This window comes from Microcaecilia unicolor, chromosome 11 (assembly GCF_901765095.1).
Source record: "Microcaecilia unicolor chromosome 11, aMicUni1.1, whole genome shotgun sequence".
In the NCBI taxonomy this organism is placed as follows: Eukaryota; Metazoa; Chordata; class Amphibia; order Gymnophiona; family Siphonopidae; genus Microcaecilia; species Microcaecilia unicolor.
Genome location: NC_044041.1, coordinates 79,447,277 through 79,463,562, shown reverse-complemented (window position 1 = coordinate 79,463,562; position 16,286 = coordinate 79,447,277).

Below are 16,286 nucleotides of genomic sequence, written 5' to 3'. Positions count from 1 at the left end.
ATGGTCCACTAACACCCCCCAAGCTTATGGACTTGTGATGTCACAGCCAGATCAGGAACATCAGCCAATCAGATCAGGGACAGATGTGATGTCATTGATGACTCCAGCCAAAAGCTACACTTGCTACCAGTACCTTACAGGGCTAATTTTAAAACTTTATGTTTGATTTTCAAGGTCCTCAGACAAAATGGGCCAGAGTACTTAAAGAATAAGTTAGTCCTTTACACACCTTTGAGACCTCTAAGGTCATGTCAAGAATCATCACTATCTGTATCTTTGTCAAAGAGTAGTCCCCATGCTCTGGAGTTTGCTCCCAGAAGGACTATGTAGAACTCGAGACTACCTCTACTTCAGGAAGCAGGTGAAAGCCTGCCTCTTGTCCCAAGCTTTTAATACAGAGGGTGATTGACTATACACTCATTCTGCACCTGGATTAGCTTGCTACACTCACTGTAACTTAGATCAGTTCCTTATGACTTGCTTAACTATACAAAGAATGTGCCTTGAGTTTGAATAACCATCGTGGAGGGGCATAATCGAAAGGGGTGCCCAAGTTTTCCTGAGGACGTCCTTGCAGGACGTCTCGGCGAAGGGGCGGGGAAACCCGTATTATCGAAACAAGATGGGCGTCCATCTTTCATTTTGATAATACGGTCAGGGACACCTAAATCTTGACATTTAGGTCATCCCTAGAGATGGTCATCCTTAGACTTGGTCGTTTCTGATTTTCGGCGATAACGGAAACTAAGAACGCCCATCTCAGAAACGACCAAATGCAAGCCCTTTGGCCGTGGGAGGAGCCAGCATTTGAGTGCACTGGTCCCCCCTTACATGCCAGGACACCAACTGGGCACTCTAGGGGGTACTGCAGTGGACTTCAGAAAAAGCTCCCAGGTACATAGCTCCCTTACCTTGTGTGCTGAGCCCCCCAAAACCCACTACCCACAACTGTACACCACTACTATAGCCCTTAGGGGTGAAGGGGGCACATAGATGTGGGTACAGTGGGTTTCTGGTGGGTTTTGGAGGGCTCACATTTACCACCACAAGTGTAACAAACAGGTGGGGGGGGGGGGGTGGGCCTGGGTCCACCTGCCAGAAGTGCACTGCACCCACTAAAACTGCTCCTGGGACCTGCATACTGCTGCGATGGACGTGAGTATAACATTTGAGGCTGGCATAGAGGCTGGCAAAAAATATTTTTAAAGTTGTTTTTTGAAGATGGGAGGGGGTTAGTGACCACTGGGGGAGTAAGGGGAGGTCATCCCCTATTCCCTCCGGTGGTCACCTGGTCAGGTCAGGCACCTTTTTGTGCCTTAGTCGTAAGAAAAACTGGACCAGCTAAAGTCGTTCAAATGCTCATCAGGGATGCCTCTTTTTTTCCATTATGGGTCGAGGATGCCCATGTGTTAGGCACACCCAAGTCCCGCCTTTGCTACACCTCTGACACGCCCCGTGAACTTTGGTCGTCCCCGCGACGGAAAGCAGTTGGGGATGCCTAAAATCGGCTTTCGATTATGCCGATTTGGGCAACCCTGTGAGAAGGACGCCCATCTTCCGATTTGTGTCGGAAGATGGGCGTCCTTCTCTTTCGAAAATGAGCCTGAAATTATCCCAACTCTGCACCATGCACCTTGTTCCCATAGCTGCTCTTGGTCCCTCAGCTATATGGTAAGCCGTATTGTAGAAAATCTTTAGCATCATTTCTATGTTAGTTGAATGTTCTAATGCTTGCTTATTAGGTGTATCATTAGAATAATGCTAACATTGTATTATATCTCTTGTATTTGAATTCCAGTGCTGCTAAATGTGTATATTTTTTATAGTTTCATGGTAGTTCTATTATTAGGTTCCAATTTACTGTTTTCAAGTTTATCTCATTTATTATATTTATTCTTGGTTATTTTACTATTGCTATGCTGTTAACAAGATTGTAAGCTTTATGTTAAACTGTACCTGCTGTATGCCGCCTTGGGTGAAGCTGTTCATAAAGGCCGTGAATAAATCCCAATAAATAAATGGGCTGCTCTTGGCTGGTCTGACTTCCATCTGATATCTTAAATGCACCTGCCCCCTAGTTGAAGAAATTCGCTTGCACAAATTGACGTTTAATGCACAAAGTTGCACGCTCGAGTTACAGAATAGTGTCAGTTATGCACGTAACTTAATTGTTAAAGTAGCTACTACTAGGCATTAACAACCAATAATTGGATATAATTGGTGTTAACTGACCCTGATTTGCAGTTATGCTCATAACTGCCCTGAGCTGGTATACTATAAATTGAGCACACAAAATCCATAGAGGTCCATTTAGTAAGCTGTGGTAAAAGGGGGCCTGCGCTAGCATCAGTGCGTGCTTTTGATGCATACTGAGGCCCCCTTTTACTGCAGTGGGTAAAAGGCTGTCCATTTTGGGGGTGAGCATTTACCGTCTACCATTGAGGTAGCGGTAAAGACTCCCACGCTAACTGATTACCACTGGGTAAGCACCAGGGCTACAAAAATAGAAAATATTTTTGTAGTGCCTGAAATGGTACATGCTGGGGGTGGGAACTACCGCTGGGCTCCTGCAGTAGCGCATGGCAAGCTTGGGCCCCATAGTGTGTAACTTCAAGGAGGCTTTTTTTTTGTTACATTTGTACCCCGCACTTTCCCACTCATGGCAGGCTCAATGCGGCTTACATGGGGCAATGGCTTGAATCTGGAGGGGCATGGGTGGCACTTGCACAGTAGTAAACCAAAGTTGGGGCAGTGGGGGCGGTCTGCCCTTGGTGCAGTAGGAAGGGTGGCGGGGGTGATGTGTTTGGGGGGGTTGTGACGCACCTCAGGGGGTATGATGTACCTTGGGGGGTAGGAGTGTGATGCGCCTCGGGGGGGGGGGGGGGGGGGTGATGCACCTCTGGGAGTGGGTGTGTGATGTGCCTCAGGGGGGAGGGTGCAGCAGCAACCCATCCCGGGTGGCAAGCAAGCTAGGTACACCACTGCACCTGCATGCACAGGTTCTAGAATTTTAGCACTTGAAGTTAGGCGTGTAACTACAGACTTATGTTCGTATTCTATATAAATGCTGATACAGAATTTGCAATTCACGTACATCATCCTGGCGCTTATTTTTAGATGACCTGTTGAGAATTATCCTCCTGCATCATAAAGGGATGAAACAAAAGGGAAGCGGAAAATACAGGCATTCTGCTCATGATTTGATTTTCTTTAAAAAGGTTGTGGCTGATACAACCTGTCACGTTTCTGTGTGCTAAAGGACATTGGCCTGAGTGTCTGCCTGCAGAATGACCCTCCTCGTACCGTAAGCTGAGGGGCTGGCCCTTTAAGGGAATAAGTTTCGGAGCTGGTTCAGTGAGATATTGATTGATGCTATGGTAACATATATTAGATTATGTAGAGCTAGAAATGTGTTGCAGAGCTGGAAGCCTGTTTGGGAAGCTGGTGCCGAGTTTCTTGTAAACTGCCTCCCTGAAGGGGGCTTTGGCCAGCAAGGAGTTTGCTTTCTGTCAGTTAAATGTTACCTGGTAATTAGTACTAGATATGGGAGGGGAGGGGGGATATCAGAGGAAAAGGGAAAGGATGCCTTGGGCAGACAGAGACGGGAATGGTGGGCGGCTTATCTGGAGTCAGAGAGAGCAGGATGGGTGATTTTTCTATATTGGAATGCTGGACTTCCAAGAAGTCAGAGATGGGGAGGAGGAGGGGAGTCAGTGCAGATTATAGGTATTAGAAACTAGAGAGGTATTGCCTCAAGGGAGTCTGACAAGCTCCCTTCCAGCAGGGATGAGCTCTGGTTTTAGCCCATTTCATCTAAGAAGTTGCCATCCTGCTTGTTTTAGACTGGCTGAGTCAGTTCTTTACAACATGGAGCTTGTAGGCAACTGTCTGTGTGCCAGTGCCAGAGACAGAGCTTACCTCAAGAAGTATGTGCCGGGAAGGAAGGGAGGGTCCAATCTATCCATTCTGGGCATTCCATTCACGTTCTTTTCATCTCTTCCTGGCATAGATGTCAACTTTTCAGAATGATTGGGGGTGCTAAAGTCAACATGAATGACCCCATCTTGGACCCAGTGAAGGAGCTTGTTCAATGTCAGGGCTCTTAGGCCCCATTGAACCTCTGGTGTGGTACAGGAACCTAGAATCGGTGCTCCAGGTCAGCAACCTCCGAAAAGTAATCTGCACAAACGTTCAGTGTAGTGTGCATCTGGCCAGGCCCTTTTATAGACTGTGGGCCTGCTTACAAAACAGCTGGAACAGCTGCACAGATACCTCAAGGTCCTGGAGAACAGTGTCACCAGAGCAGCAGGACACAGGCAGGAGCTCTCTATACACCGCAGGGCTCAGAACTACCGAAAATGAGAAAAAATTGCCAATCGATTGCAGGCGTCTGTCTCCCCCTCCCATCACCCTCCACATTGAATAGAGTTTAACAGGTTGGGCGCACAGGTGGCCAGCAGACCATAGCTGGTTGTACAGTATGTGCACACAGGTTGGTGCACTGTACAGGAATAATTGGGTTTCAAAAATGATCAGGGCTCAGACAGAAGAGAAATATATACAATTTTAAAAAATATTAAAATAAAAAGGGTAAAATACCAACCCAGAGAAAAGAAAGTGGAATGCAATAAAAAGGAAGGGAAGAGCCCAATCACTGCTGCTTATATCGATCTGGGGACAGTGCTGGGAGCACTCAGCAGAAATCAGCTTTTCTTCAAGGCTCTGACAGAGATACCCCCTGACACTACAGCAATGGAGGCACTGAGTGCAGGCAGAGGACAACTTTCACATGCACCGTACAGGCTTTCCCAAGCAGAGGACAACTTTCACAGGCACGGTATGGGTTTTCACAGGCATAGCACTGTATTAAACAAGCAAGGCATGGGCTTTTTTCAGGCATACTCAGGCTTTCACAGGGTCCATGCAGGCAGAATATTTTTCTCCTAACTTAAGCCAGCAAAAGCTGTATCTTTTTTTACCGAGGTCTGTGTGAGACAAGTCCCTCACTCACAAGCTGAGATAAACTTTCTGAGGGGATGAAGGTGTGAGTGTGTGTATGTGCTAGGTATAGCTCTCTGTATCTGTACCTCTGTATGTGTCTGTGAGTGTAGGTGTTCATGTTTGTATTTACTGTCACCTATCTGTGTGTACGAGTCAGTCTGTCTGTGTAATAGGATTTTATGTGTGATTTTGCAATTAAAGGGAACCAGTATCCTATGACAGAATTTCTATGTTTTTTTATGACTGATTGAGAGACAGGTACCTCACAGACAGACACAATTCATTTGGTTCCCTTCTTTCTTTTCTGTAATGTTTCCCCACTTGGGACAGTGGGTTCCTGATCTGAGCACATGTGGACAGGAGAGAGGAGTCTGCTGGGAAGGGCCTCAGTAACAATGGGGGCCTTCAGCACCCGGCCTCCGCTTCCTTCTCTAAATGCAAGTTCAATCAATACTTTTAAAAAAGAGAGAGACATGCAAGTACTAACAGCAGAGAGGGCAAAGGAGGTATGCAATAGCTGCCATGTCCAGACACTGCTAAATATTTCTCCCTAGCTTCTCCATACCCTTCTTTCCTTGCTCTCAGTCCTCCAATTGCTCACTTTAAGAAAGACAAGCTTTGTGCTCCTCACATCAGGTGATCCCAAGGCTGCTCCATCCCTAAATTTGGACTGATAGTTCCAAACTCTCAAAGCAGGAAATGCAAGCCCGAGAGGGGTGTAAGATCAGGACTGCCCCTGATAAGGGAGAGCCACCTGGTCATCTCAGTTAAAGGACGGTTGTCCACAGAGATGGGCCTTGGACTCTCTTCCTAGACCTAAGGGTGAATGTGATGCCCTCTTAGTGCAGGACTAACCTCCTATTCGTTAATTCAGCACAATATATTGCTGGTAATTTTTCAGATGACAGTATTAGTAAATATTTTAACGTTTCCCTCCCCCAACCTTATTTGTTCTCCTCCTTTGAGTTTCCTACTTATTCAGAGCAAGGCCATTTCAACCATTAGGCAAACTAGGAATCGCCTAGGGTGGCAGTTTCTGGGGGCGGCAACCAGTAGCTGTAGTTGTAGCAAGATGATAGGTTCTGACAGCCACAAAAACTCAAAGAACCATCAGTACATACTTTTATGCATTTTTACAGGACTGTTTTTATCAGTGGAGATATTGAGATGATCATAGTTCTTAGTTTTAATTATCAAAATCTTGGGAGAGGCATAGCCTTGGGTGCCTAATACATTACACCGACCCTAAATGAGAGGCTTCCTACTGGCATAACAAAACCTTGTGCATCTGACTACAAGACCTTCCTAAATGCTGATAAAGTGCGGGGAATGTGCTGTCAGGTTAAAATGACAGGGAACTAAGAATCAACACATATGTAATTTCCCAAACTGCCTCTCTTAGATATTAGATAAGTACATAAGTACATAGGTATTGCCATACTGGGACAGACCAAAGGTCCATCAAGCCCAGCATCCTGCTTCCAACAGTGGCCAATCCAGGTCACAAATACCTGGCAAGATCCCAAAAAAGTACAAAACATTTTATGCTGCTTATCCCAGAAATAAGCAGTGGGGTTTCCCCTAGTCCATTTTAATAATGGTCTATGGACTTTTCCTTTAGGAAGCCGTCCAAACCTTTTTAAAACCTCGATAAGCTAACTGCCTTTACCACGTTCTCTGGCAATGAATTCCAGAGTTTAATTACACATTGAGTGAAGAAAGATTTTCTCTGATTCGTTTTAAATTTACTATTTTGTAGCTTCATTGAATGCCCCCTACTCCTAGTATTTTTGGAAAGTGTAAACAGACGCGTCACGTCTACCCTTTCTGCTCCACTCATTATTTTATAGACCTCTATCATATCTCCCCTCAGCCGCCTTTTCTCCAAGCTGAAGAGCCCTAGCCGCTTTAGCCTTTCCTCATAGGAATGTTGTCCCATCTCCTTTATCATTTTTGTTGCCCTTCTCTGCACCTTTTCTAATTCCACTATCCAGCTTATTTTCGAAAGAGAAAGACGCCCATATTTCGACCCAAATCGAGAGATGGGCGCCTTTCTCTCACGGGCGCCTAAATCGGTATAATCGAAAGCCGATTTTGGGCGCCTCCAACTGCAGTCTGTCGCGGGAACGGATAAAGTTGATGGGGGCGTGTCGGAGGCATGGTGAAGGCGGGACTGGGGCGTGTTTATCAGCTGAGGAGAGATGGGTGCGCTCAGCCGATAATGGAAAAAAGAAGGGCGCCAGAAACGAGAATTTGGGTCACTTTTTTTGGACCCATTTTTTTCACGAACAAGTCCCCCAAAAGTACCCCAACTGCCCAGATGACCACCAGAGGGAATCGGGGATGACCTCCCCTGACTCCCTCAGTGGTCACTAACCCCCTCCCACCAAAAAAAAAGAACTTTCAAAACTTTTTTTTGCCAGCCTGTATGCCAGCCTCAAATGTCATACCCAGCTCCATCACAGCAGTATGCAGGTCCCTGGAGCAGTTTTTAGTGGGTGCAGTGGACTTCAGGCAGGTGGACCCAGGCCCATCCCCCCCTACCTGTTACACTTGTGCTGGTAAGTGGGAGCCCTCCAAACCGCCCCAAAAACCCACTGTACCCACATCTAGGTGTCCCCCTTCACCCATAAGTGCTATGGTAATGGTGTAGACTTGTGGGCAGTGGGTTTTGGGGGGGATTTGGGGGGCTCAGCACCCAAGGTAAGGGAGCTATGGACTTGGGAGGTATTTTAATTTTTTTTTAATTGTTACAAGTGCCCCCTAGGGTGCCCAGTTGGTGTCCTGGCATGTGAGGGGGACCAGTGCACTATGAATCCTGGCCCCTCCCACGACCAAATGCCTTGGAGTTGTTCGTTTTTGAGCTGGGCGGCTTCGGTTTCCATTATCGCTGAAAACCGATACCGCCCAGCTCAAATCCGCCCAAATCCAATGCATTTGCCCGGCATCAACCGTATTATCGAAACAAAAGATGGACGCCCATCTTTTTCGAAAATACGGTCTGTGCCGCCCCTTTGCGGACCCGTCCTCGGAGATAGTCGCCCATGGAGATGGGCGTCTGCGTTCGATTATGCCCCTCTATGTCTTTTTTGAGATGTGGCGACCAGAATTGAACACAATATTCGAGGTGGACCATTAAATTTGGGAGAAAATATCTGTCTCAGTAATTCAGATTTTTTCACCACTATTATCGTCATCAGCCCAAGATTTTCAGATCACCACATTGTGTACATCTGGGCTAGCGAAGGGAACTTCCGGTGGGTGAAATATTGGGGGTGCTCGAGCACCCACAGCACCCATGGAGTCGGTGCCTATGGTCACAGGGGGCTCTTTATTAAGCCACATAAGCACCTACGTGCGCCCAACGAACAGCAAAATGTTACCACACGGCTACTGTGTGGCTTTTGCGGTAATTTAATTTTTGGTGCACGCCCAATAAGCACATCCAAAAATATTTTTTATTTTGGGACGCGCGTATCAGACACACGCCAAGTGGCTCTTGATGCACGTAGGTCATTATCACCCAGTTACCCTGTGAGTCTTTACCACTAGGTCAATGGCAGGTGGTAAGGTCTCAGACCCAAAATGGACGCACACCAATTTTGAGTTTGTCGCACATTCATTTTCGGCAAAAATTTAAAAAAGCTCTTTTTTTACAGGCACGCTGAAAAATGGATCGGCGTGCGCCTACACTACCGCAAACCATTTTTCAGCAAGCTTTTGTAAAAGAACCCCAGGGTGTGCAGCAAGCTAGTCCAGGTGTGGAGTGAGTGTATAGTCTGTCACCACATGTATCAAAGGCTTGTGAGAAGAGCCAGACTTTCACCTTAGCACATACTATGACATTAATGAACCTCATTCCTAAGCCACAGCATGTGGGGTATGATCTCAGTCTCTTAACTTTATTGCTATCGCTCAGCGTAGTACTTGCATTGTGCCAAAATGAGCTTTCTTCTGGAGTTCGTAAGATGTAACGTGGTAGGAAATTTATCCAGGTGCGCTTGGAAGTTCTTTTTGATCAAGCCTGTGGCTCCCAAAACGATGGAAAATATTTCTAACTGTGCGATCCCTGATGCAGTGCCTCAAAACATGATGCCATGTCAGATAGGTGACAGCTTATGAAGTGTTGCTAAGTGGTTCTCACATTAGAGAAAGTTTTGAAAATAAGACTACAATCTTAAGTAGATGAGAAGTAGAATGTCACATCAACCATGTCCATCACGAGGAAATACATAGAAAGAAAAGAAAACTAAAGAAAGGAAAAGAAGATGCAGTACCTTTTTTTAATTGAGTAACTTAGGGGTCACTGCTGAAAGGCTTGCGATAGAGCAGGAGTGTAGCAAGAAATGTGTTCTGGGGGGGAGGGGCTAGGTATTCTCTCCCTCCACTCACCCCTCCCCCACCTTCATTGCCACCACTGCCACAGAAACTGCAACATTGAGGTCTACCTTTGTTGACAGGGATGCCATGTCCCGGTAGCCAAAGAGATCTCCTTTGCGAGTTCTGCCTGTGCTGCCAGAGCAGTGCTCAAGTTGGCAGCACACTTCAGTCATCCACGTGGGCACTCCTGTTCATGCTCATTTCAGTCGCTGAACTGAGCATGTGCGAGAGAGCTGGCATCAGAGGCCAGAGTGCATATGCTGACTTAAGTGCTGCTCTGGCAGCATAGGTGGGACTTGCGAAGACACAGCATAAACTTTCCCAGAGGTTAAGGGACTTGCGAAGGAGATCTCTTTAGCTAGAAGGGCTTGGCATCTCTGCTAGTCATTAAAGCAGAGGGTACCTGAGCTAAAGGCGAGAGGGCCCAGGCCCCCGAGGGCCTCCCTGTGGCTATGCCACTGCTGTAGAAATGCGCATGGATGTCTGAGTTTGTTGCTTTTATTGCATGCATAATACTGTGCTATGCAGAAAGCTAATGGCATACACATTTAATGATGGTATGATGGGATTTTTTTCCAACTAATCCATGGAGTGGCAATGGGAGCAACTTTAGCACTTTTGGTAGCCATATGGAGATATTTTCTGGATGATATATTTTTTATTTGGACTAATTTGAAAGAATCTCTGATTGGATTTATTGAGTGGTTGAACACCTTGTATTTGAATTTGAAGTTTACAGCTACTTTTCATCAAAAGTTTATAAATTTTCTGGATATCCATATTGAAAAACAGGATGGTAAGATCTCTACCACATTATATCGGAAAATCACCAATTGCAATAATTATCTGAACTTTAATAGTTATCATCCATAATTTATCTATTGGACAATTTCTGCACTTGAGGAGACTGTGCTCTTCTTTAAATGAATTTAAATATCAAGCAGGAACAGCTAGATTTATAGAGCAGGGATGCCCTTCAGCAATTATACGTAAAGCTTATTTAAGCGCACGATTCTCTCAATGTGAATTATTGTTGGATTATAAGGATTGGGAAGAGGAAGAAAAATTTGTTTGTGTGCTTCTTTATTCCTCTTTATCTAAATATCTGGTACACTCTATTATGTCTCATTGGCATATTTTGCAAATGGATCAGGTCTTTCATGATAAACCCACTATAGCATTTTCAAGGGCTAAAAATATTAGAGAACTGCTATCTAAGAAAAAAAGATACGATTCTGGGATGGTGAATTCCCCTTCACATGGTAGCTGTAGACATTGCCAATGGTGTTCTTCGTCCATGGTAGGACCTTTATGGGTGGACCCTCATGCTCATAGTAATATAGAGGGGCATAATCGAATGGGGGTGCCCATCTATAAGGGTGGCCATCTGTAATGACGGCCCCGTAAAGTGGTGTACCCGACTGTATTATCGAAACAAGATGGCCGGCCATCTTTCGTTTTGATAATACAGTCGGGGCCAGCCAAATCTCAACATTTGGGCCGCCTTTAGAGATCGCCGGCGTTAGAGATGGCCGCCATTGGTTTTTGCCAATAATGGAAACTAATGGCGGTCATCTCAAAACTGGCCAAATCCAAGCTATTTGGTCATGGGAAGAGCCAGCATTTTGTAGTGCATTGGTCCCCCTCACATGCCAGGACACCAACCGAGCACCCTAGGGGGCACTGCAGTGGACTTCACAAATTGATCCCAAGTGCATAGCTCCCTTGCCTTGTGTGCTGAGCCCCCCCAAACCCACTACCCACAACTGTACAACTCTACCATAGCCCTTAAAGGGTAACGGGGGGCACCTAGATGTGGGTACAGTGGGTTTCGGGTGGGTTTTGGAGGGCTCCCATTTACCACCACAAGTGTAAAAGGTAGGGGGGATGGGCCTGGGTCTGCCCGCCTGAAGTGCACTGCAATACCTACTAAAAACAGCTCCAGGGACCTGCATAGTGCTGTGATGGAGCTGAGTATGACATTTGAGGCTGGCATAGAGGCTGGCAAAAAATGTATTTTCATTTTTTTTTTGGGTGGGAGGGGGTTGGTGACCACTGGGGGAGTAAGGGGATGTGATCCCTGATTCCCTCCGGTGGTCATCTGGTCAGTTCAGGCACCTTTTCAAGGCTTGGTTGTGAACAAAAAGGGAAAAAGAGGCCAAGTAAAGTCAGCCAAATGCTTGTCAGGGCCGGCCTTCTTTTTTCCATTATCAACCGAGGCCGGCCATCTCTTGACCATGCCCCTGTCCCTCCTTCGGTACACTGCCGACATGCCCCCTTGAACTTTGGCCGGCCCTGTGACGGAAAGCAGTTGAAGTTGGCCTTAGGAGAAGGCCGGCCATCTCTCGATTTGTGTCAGAAGATGGCCACCCTTCTCCTTTGAAAATAAGCAGGATAGTAACATAGTAGATGACGACAGAGAAAGACCTGTATGGTCCATCCAGTCTGCCCAACAAGATAAACTCATATGTGCTACTTTATGTGTATACCTGACTTTGATTTGTATCTGCCATTTTCAGGGCACAGACCGTAGAAGTCTGCCCAGCAGTAGCCACGCCTCCCAGCAACTAGCCCCGCCTCCCACCACCAGCTCTGCCACCCAATCTCCGCTAAGATTCTGAGGATCCATTCCTTCTGAACAGGATTCCTTTATGTTTATCCCATGCATTTTTGAATTCCGTTACCGTTTTCATCACCACCACCTCCCGTGGGAGGGCATTCCAAGTATCCACCACTCTCTCCGTGAAAAAATACTGAATACACCATCAAATCTCATTCTGTTTCAGATTGTTCTACCTCGATGGTGGTACATATAATACAGTGCCCATGTGATAAAATCTATGTGGGAAGATGTACACGAGCTGTTAAATTACATCTTACAGAACATGTCTCGGATCGTGAATGGTAAGATTGAGGCACCTTTGGTCCAGCACTGGATACAACATAATCATCAAATCGCGGATATCCGATGGTAGATTACTGATCATATTACAGAAGGGTGGGAGGGTGGAAATACTGAAAAACTACTCAGTTATAGAGAGCAATATAGGATATTTACTCTGAATGCTGTCATGCCTGGGGGACTTAACCGTGAGACTGAATGATGACATTGATTTAAATCTGATCTCTGATTGGTGAAATTGATTTGCCCCCTAGCCTCTGATTGGTGCTCTATTTACTCATATGATGTGATTCAGCTGACTATAAATGACAAAAATGCAGCGGTCAAATTCTAAACCACAGTGAATGAGAACCTACATGGTTGTTGATTATATTGCTAGATATACTGATATTGTTTTATTGTAAAACTTTTTTTCTAAAACTTTTTTCTAATATTGCAGGACACAGACCTTAAGACAGCTATCGGCGAAACATGAATTCATGTTGGTTTTGATGTGTCTCCTATTATGATTTTACCTATAGTACAAAATAAAAAATTTAAGAAGAAATAAAGATAAGTACTCTGTTCAAATTACCTCTGAGAAGAAATTTTTTTAAATATATAGCTAAAGGATCGATGAAGATTACATGCTCATCCTATATATGCTTGGCTCAAATAATATAGCCTAATGGTTGAAGCATAAGTATCTGATAGATCCAACAGTATTTCTTTAACTGATTTATAAAATGAATTGCTGAGAAATATATATAGGAGTTGGGCTTGATGCTATTGTGGATTTTATGCCTCCTTCTTAATTGAAGAGCTGGTTGGTGCTTATTTGATGGGATACAAATTTAGGGGTCCTTTTACTAAGCCACGGTAAAAAGTGACTTGCGGTAGTGTAGGCACTGGTTTTGGGCACTCGCAGAAATATTTTTCAGTGCACGTACAAAAAATGCCTTTTTAAAAATTTTTGCTGAAAATGGACGTGCGGCAAAATCAAAATTGCCATGCATCCATTTTGAGTCTGCGACCTTACCACCAACCATAGACCTAGCTTTAAAAAATTTGGGCGGTAATGACCTATGCGCGTCAGATGCCACTTGGCGCGCGTCCGCTACACACGTCCGAAAATAAAAAAATTATTTTTCAGACGCGCGCCAAAAGTGAAATTACTGCAAAAGGCATGCGGTAGTCGGGCAGTAAGTCCGTTTTGGCGTGTGTTGGGAGCGTGTAGAGCCTACCATGGCTTAGTAAAAGGAGCCCTCGATGTGCAGAAAATTTGTGGCTAATGGGGAGGATCTTGCTGGACACATGTGAGCAAAGGTCTTACAGTAAGCACAACATCTTGTGCACATGTCCAAAGAAAATTGAGCCTCACAAAAATTGCTTGTACAGAAAATTTTATGTAAGGCTCATATTTAGGAGCAGAAGAACAGGTGCTTTTACTTTTGGTTTTGTTCAGACAGGCGCACATGTCTGTTACCTCTTGTCCACCTTTGAAACTTGCAGGGGCTGCCTTCTGATTGCAAACAAGACAAAACAGGTAGTTAAATAGCAAAAACTGGCATGAAATTCTCTCCACAAACCCTTGTACACCTCTCTGCATTGCAGTGGAATACTCAATGGCCTCAGCATTCATTTTAAAGCAACGTGTGGCAATGTATTCTGTGTTCAGTTCCTTTCTGCATTGCTTGGCATGTACAACCCATGTTTAACCCAGGGTAACCACTCAGTTAGGCCTGTGGTAGCTTTCGGCATTGGCCCTCTTAATACCTTTTTGGACCATTAGTCCAAATCCAATTTTAAAAAAAGTTATGAGGGGAATCCAAGATGGCGACCTGAAGGGAGCACATTGAAGCAACTCCGGAACTCAACTATAAGTAAATATTTCTTTCTTAAATAAATTTATATCTCGAAATGCCTAAACGGAGAGGCAGGCAAAGACCAGGTCCTGTGGTAGCTGCCTCTCCTTTGGTTGTGACGATGGACCACTTCCTTGTGTCGGGGCGATAACTGGGCAGTGACGCTTCACAGTTAGAGGAGATGGAGAAAGGAGAAACATCTCCCCAACATGAAGCAAACATCTCTTTTAGCCCAGAATTGAGAGTCCCGCCGTCAATGCCTGCAATCGAGCAGGAAGTCTTGGCAGTGGCGTTCCTAGGGGGGCGGACACCCGGGGCGGCGCCCTGCCCCCAGGTGCAGCACCCCCCCCGATGCAGCGTGGACCCCCCCCGGCAAAAGAACCCCCCCGTGAAAGAGCCCCCCCCGGGTGCATGCCGCTGGGGGGGGGGGTGCCGCAGCGCGCGCCCACTGAGAGTTTACTAACTTTGCTCGTTTGCTGCAGCTCCCTCTGCCCCGGAACAGGAAGTAACCTGTTCCGGGGCAGAGGGAGCTGCAGCGAACGAGAGAAGTTAGCGAACTCTCGCAGCAGGCGCATGCCGCGGCACGCCCCAGCAGGCGCACGCCGCGGCACGCCCCAGCGGCGTGCACCCGGGGTGGACCGCCCCCACCACCCCCCCTTGGTATGCCACTGAGTCTCGGTACAGGGTTTCATACCCTCCGAGATGGGGGTAGTGATCCCTGCAGCAGGGCCAGACTCCAGCAATCGATTGCAGAAAGTGTTGATCTGCATGGTGACGGCGTTTTGGAAAGAAAATCTGCTGAGAAGGAGGAGGCTACTTCTGTGCAGTGTTGCCAGGTGGGCGGTTTTACCGCCCAATTGGGCGGTTTTCCGCGACCCGCCGCGGGAAATTTTTGCCCGCGGCGGGTTGCGGTTTTTTGGGCTGGTTTTTGTGCTTCGGGCGGTTTTTTCGGCCGCGGGGGGGGCGGGGTTAGTGACGTTTTTGGGTGGGGTTAATGACGTTTTGGGCGGGGTTAGTGACGTGGGAGGCGGGGCCGATGACGTGGGAGGCGGGGCCGATGACGGGGAGGCGGGGCCGATGACGGGGAGGCGGGGCCGATGACGTAAGAGGCGGGGCCGATGACGGGGAGGCGGGGCCGGTGACGTGGGAGGCGGGGCCGGTGACGGCGGGGGCGGGGTTTATGACGGCGGGGGCGGGGGTGATGACGCGGGGGTGGGGGTGTCAGGGGCGGGGTTTGTGTTTGGGCGGTTTTTGGGCTGTTTTTTGGGCTCCAGTGGGCTGGAAAAAAATTTTCCACCTGGCAACCCTGCTTCTGTGGGAACTGAGACTATTTCTTTAACACTGAGTAAGTCATCTTTACCTTCAAAACCTTCAACTGTTACATTAGAAACAATTTGGGAAGCCCTTTTGACAATGGAAACATCTTTTTCTCAAAAACTGGTGTTGTTAACTCAGAATGTTCAAACCCCTAATGAAACCATAGTTAAGATGGAGAAACAAATTAAAAATATTGAAGAAAAATCTGAAAAAAATCTTAAGGATATAGAAACACTGCAACAGGTTCAAACAAATATTATAAAGGAAAACAAATGGTTGCAAAGGAAAATTGAAAACTTGGAAAATCAACAGAGGTCAAAGACTTTACGTGTTATAAATTTTCCAAAGCAAGAAATGGTTGCACTGCTCTTGACTTTTAAAAAATATATGTTTGAAATTTTGAGGGTTCCAGAGCAGGCTTGTCCACCAATTTCAAACATGTATTATTTACAACCATATAAAAGATCAACTACAGACCGACAACCGGAAGTTGAAGGGGGTGAATTGATGTTTGAGACTTTGAACCTTTTACAAGTTATAGAAGGAGAAGATGAGGGTTTGGAATTTGCAACTCTTATTGTTACATTCGTATTACAACCAGACAGAGACTGGATATTAAAACAGTTTTTCAGACATAGAAAAGAAATGTTTCTTAATTCTAAGATAAGGATATATCCAGATGTTTCCAAGGTAACGTAAAAGAGGCGTCAATCTTTTCTTAAAATACGTCCCATGGTGGTTCAATTGGGAGGACTATTCTGGTTGAACTTTTCATGTAAATGTGTAATAAAACTGAACTCAGTGAAATACATTTTCTTTGATCCATTGCATGTGAAAACGTT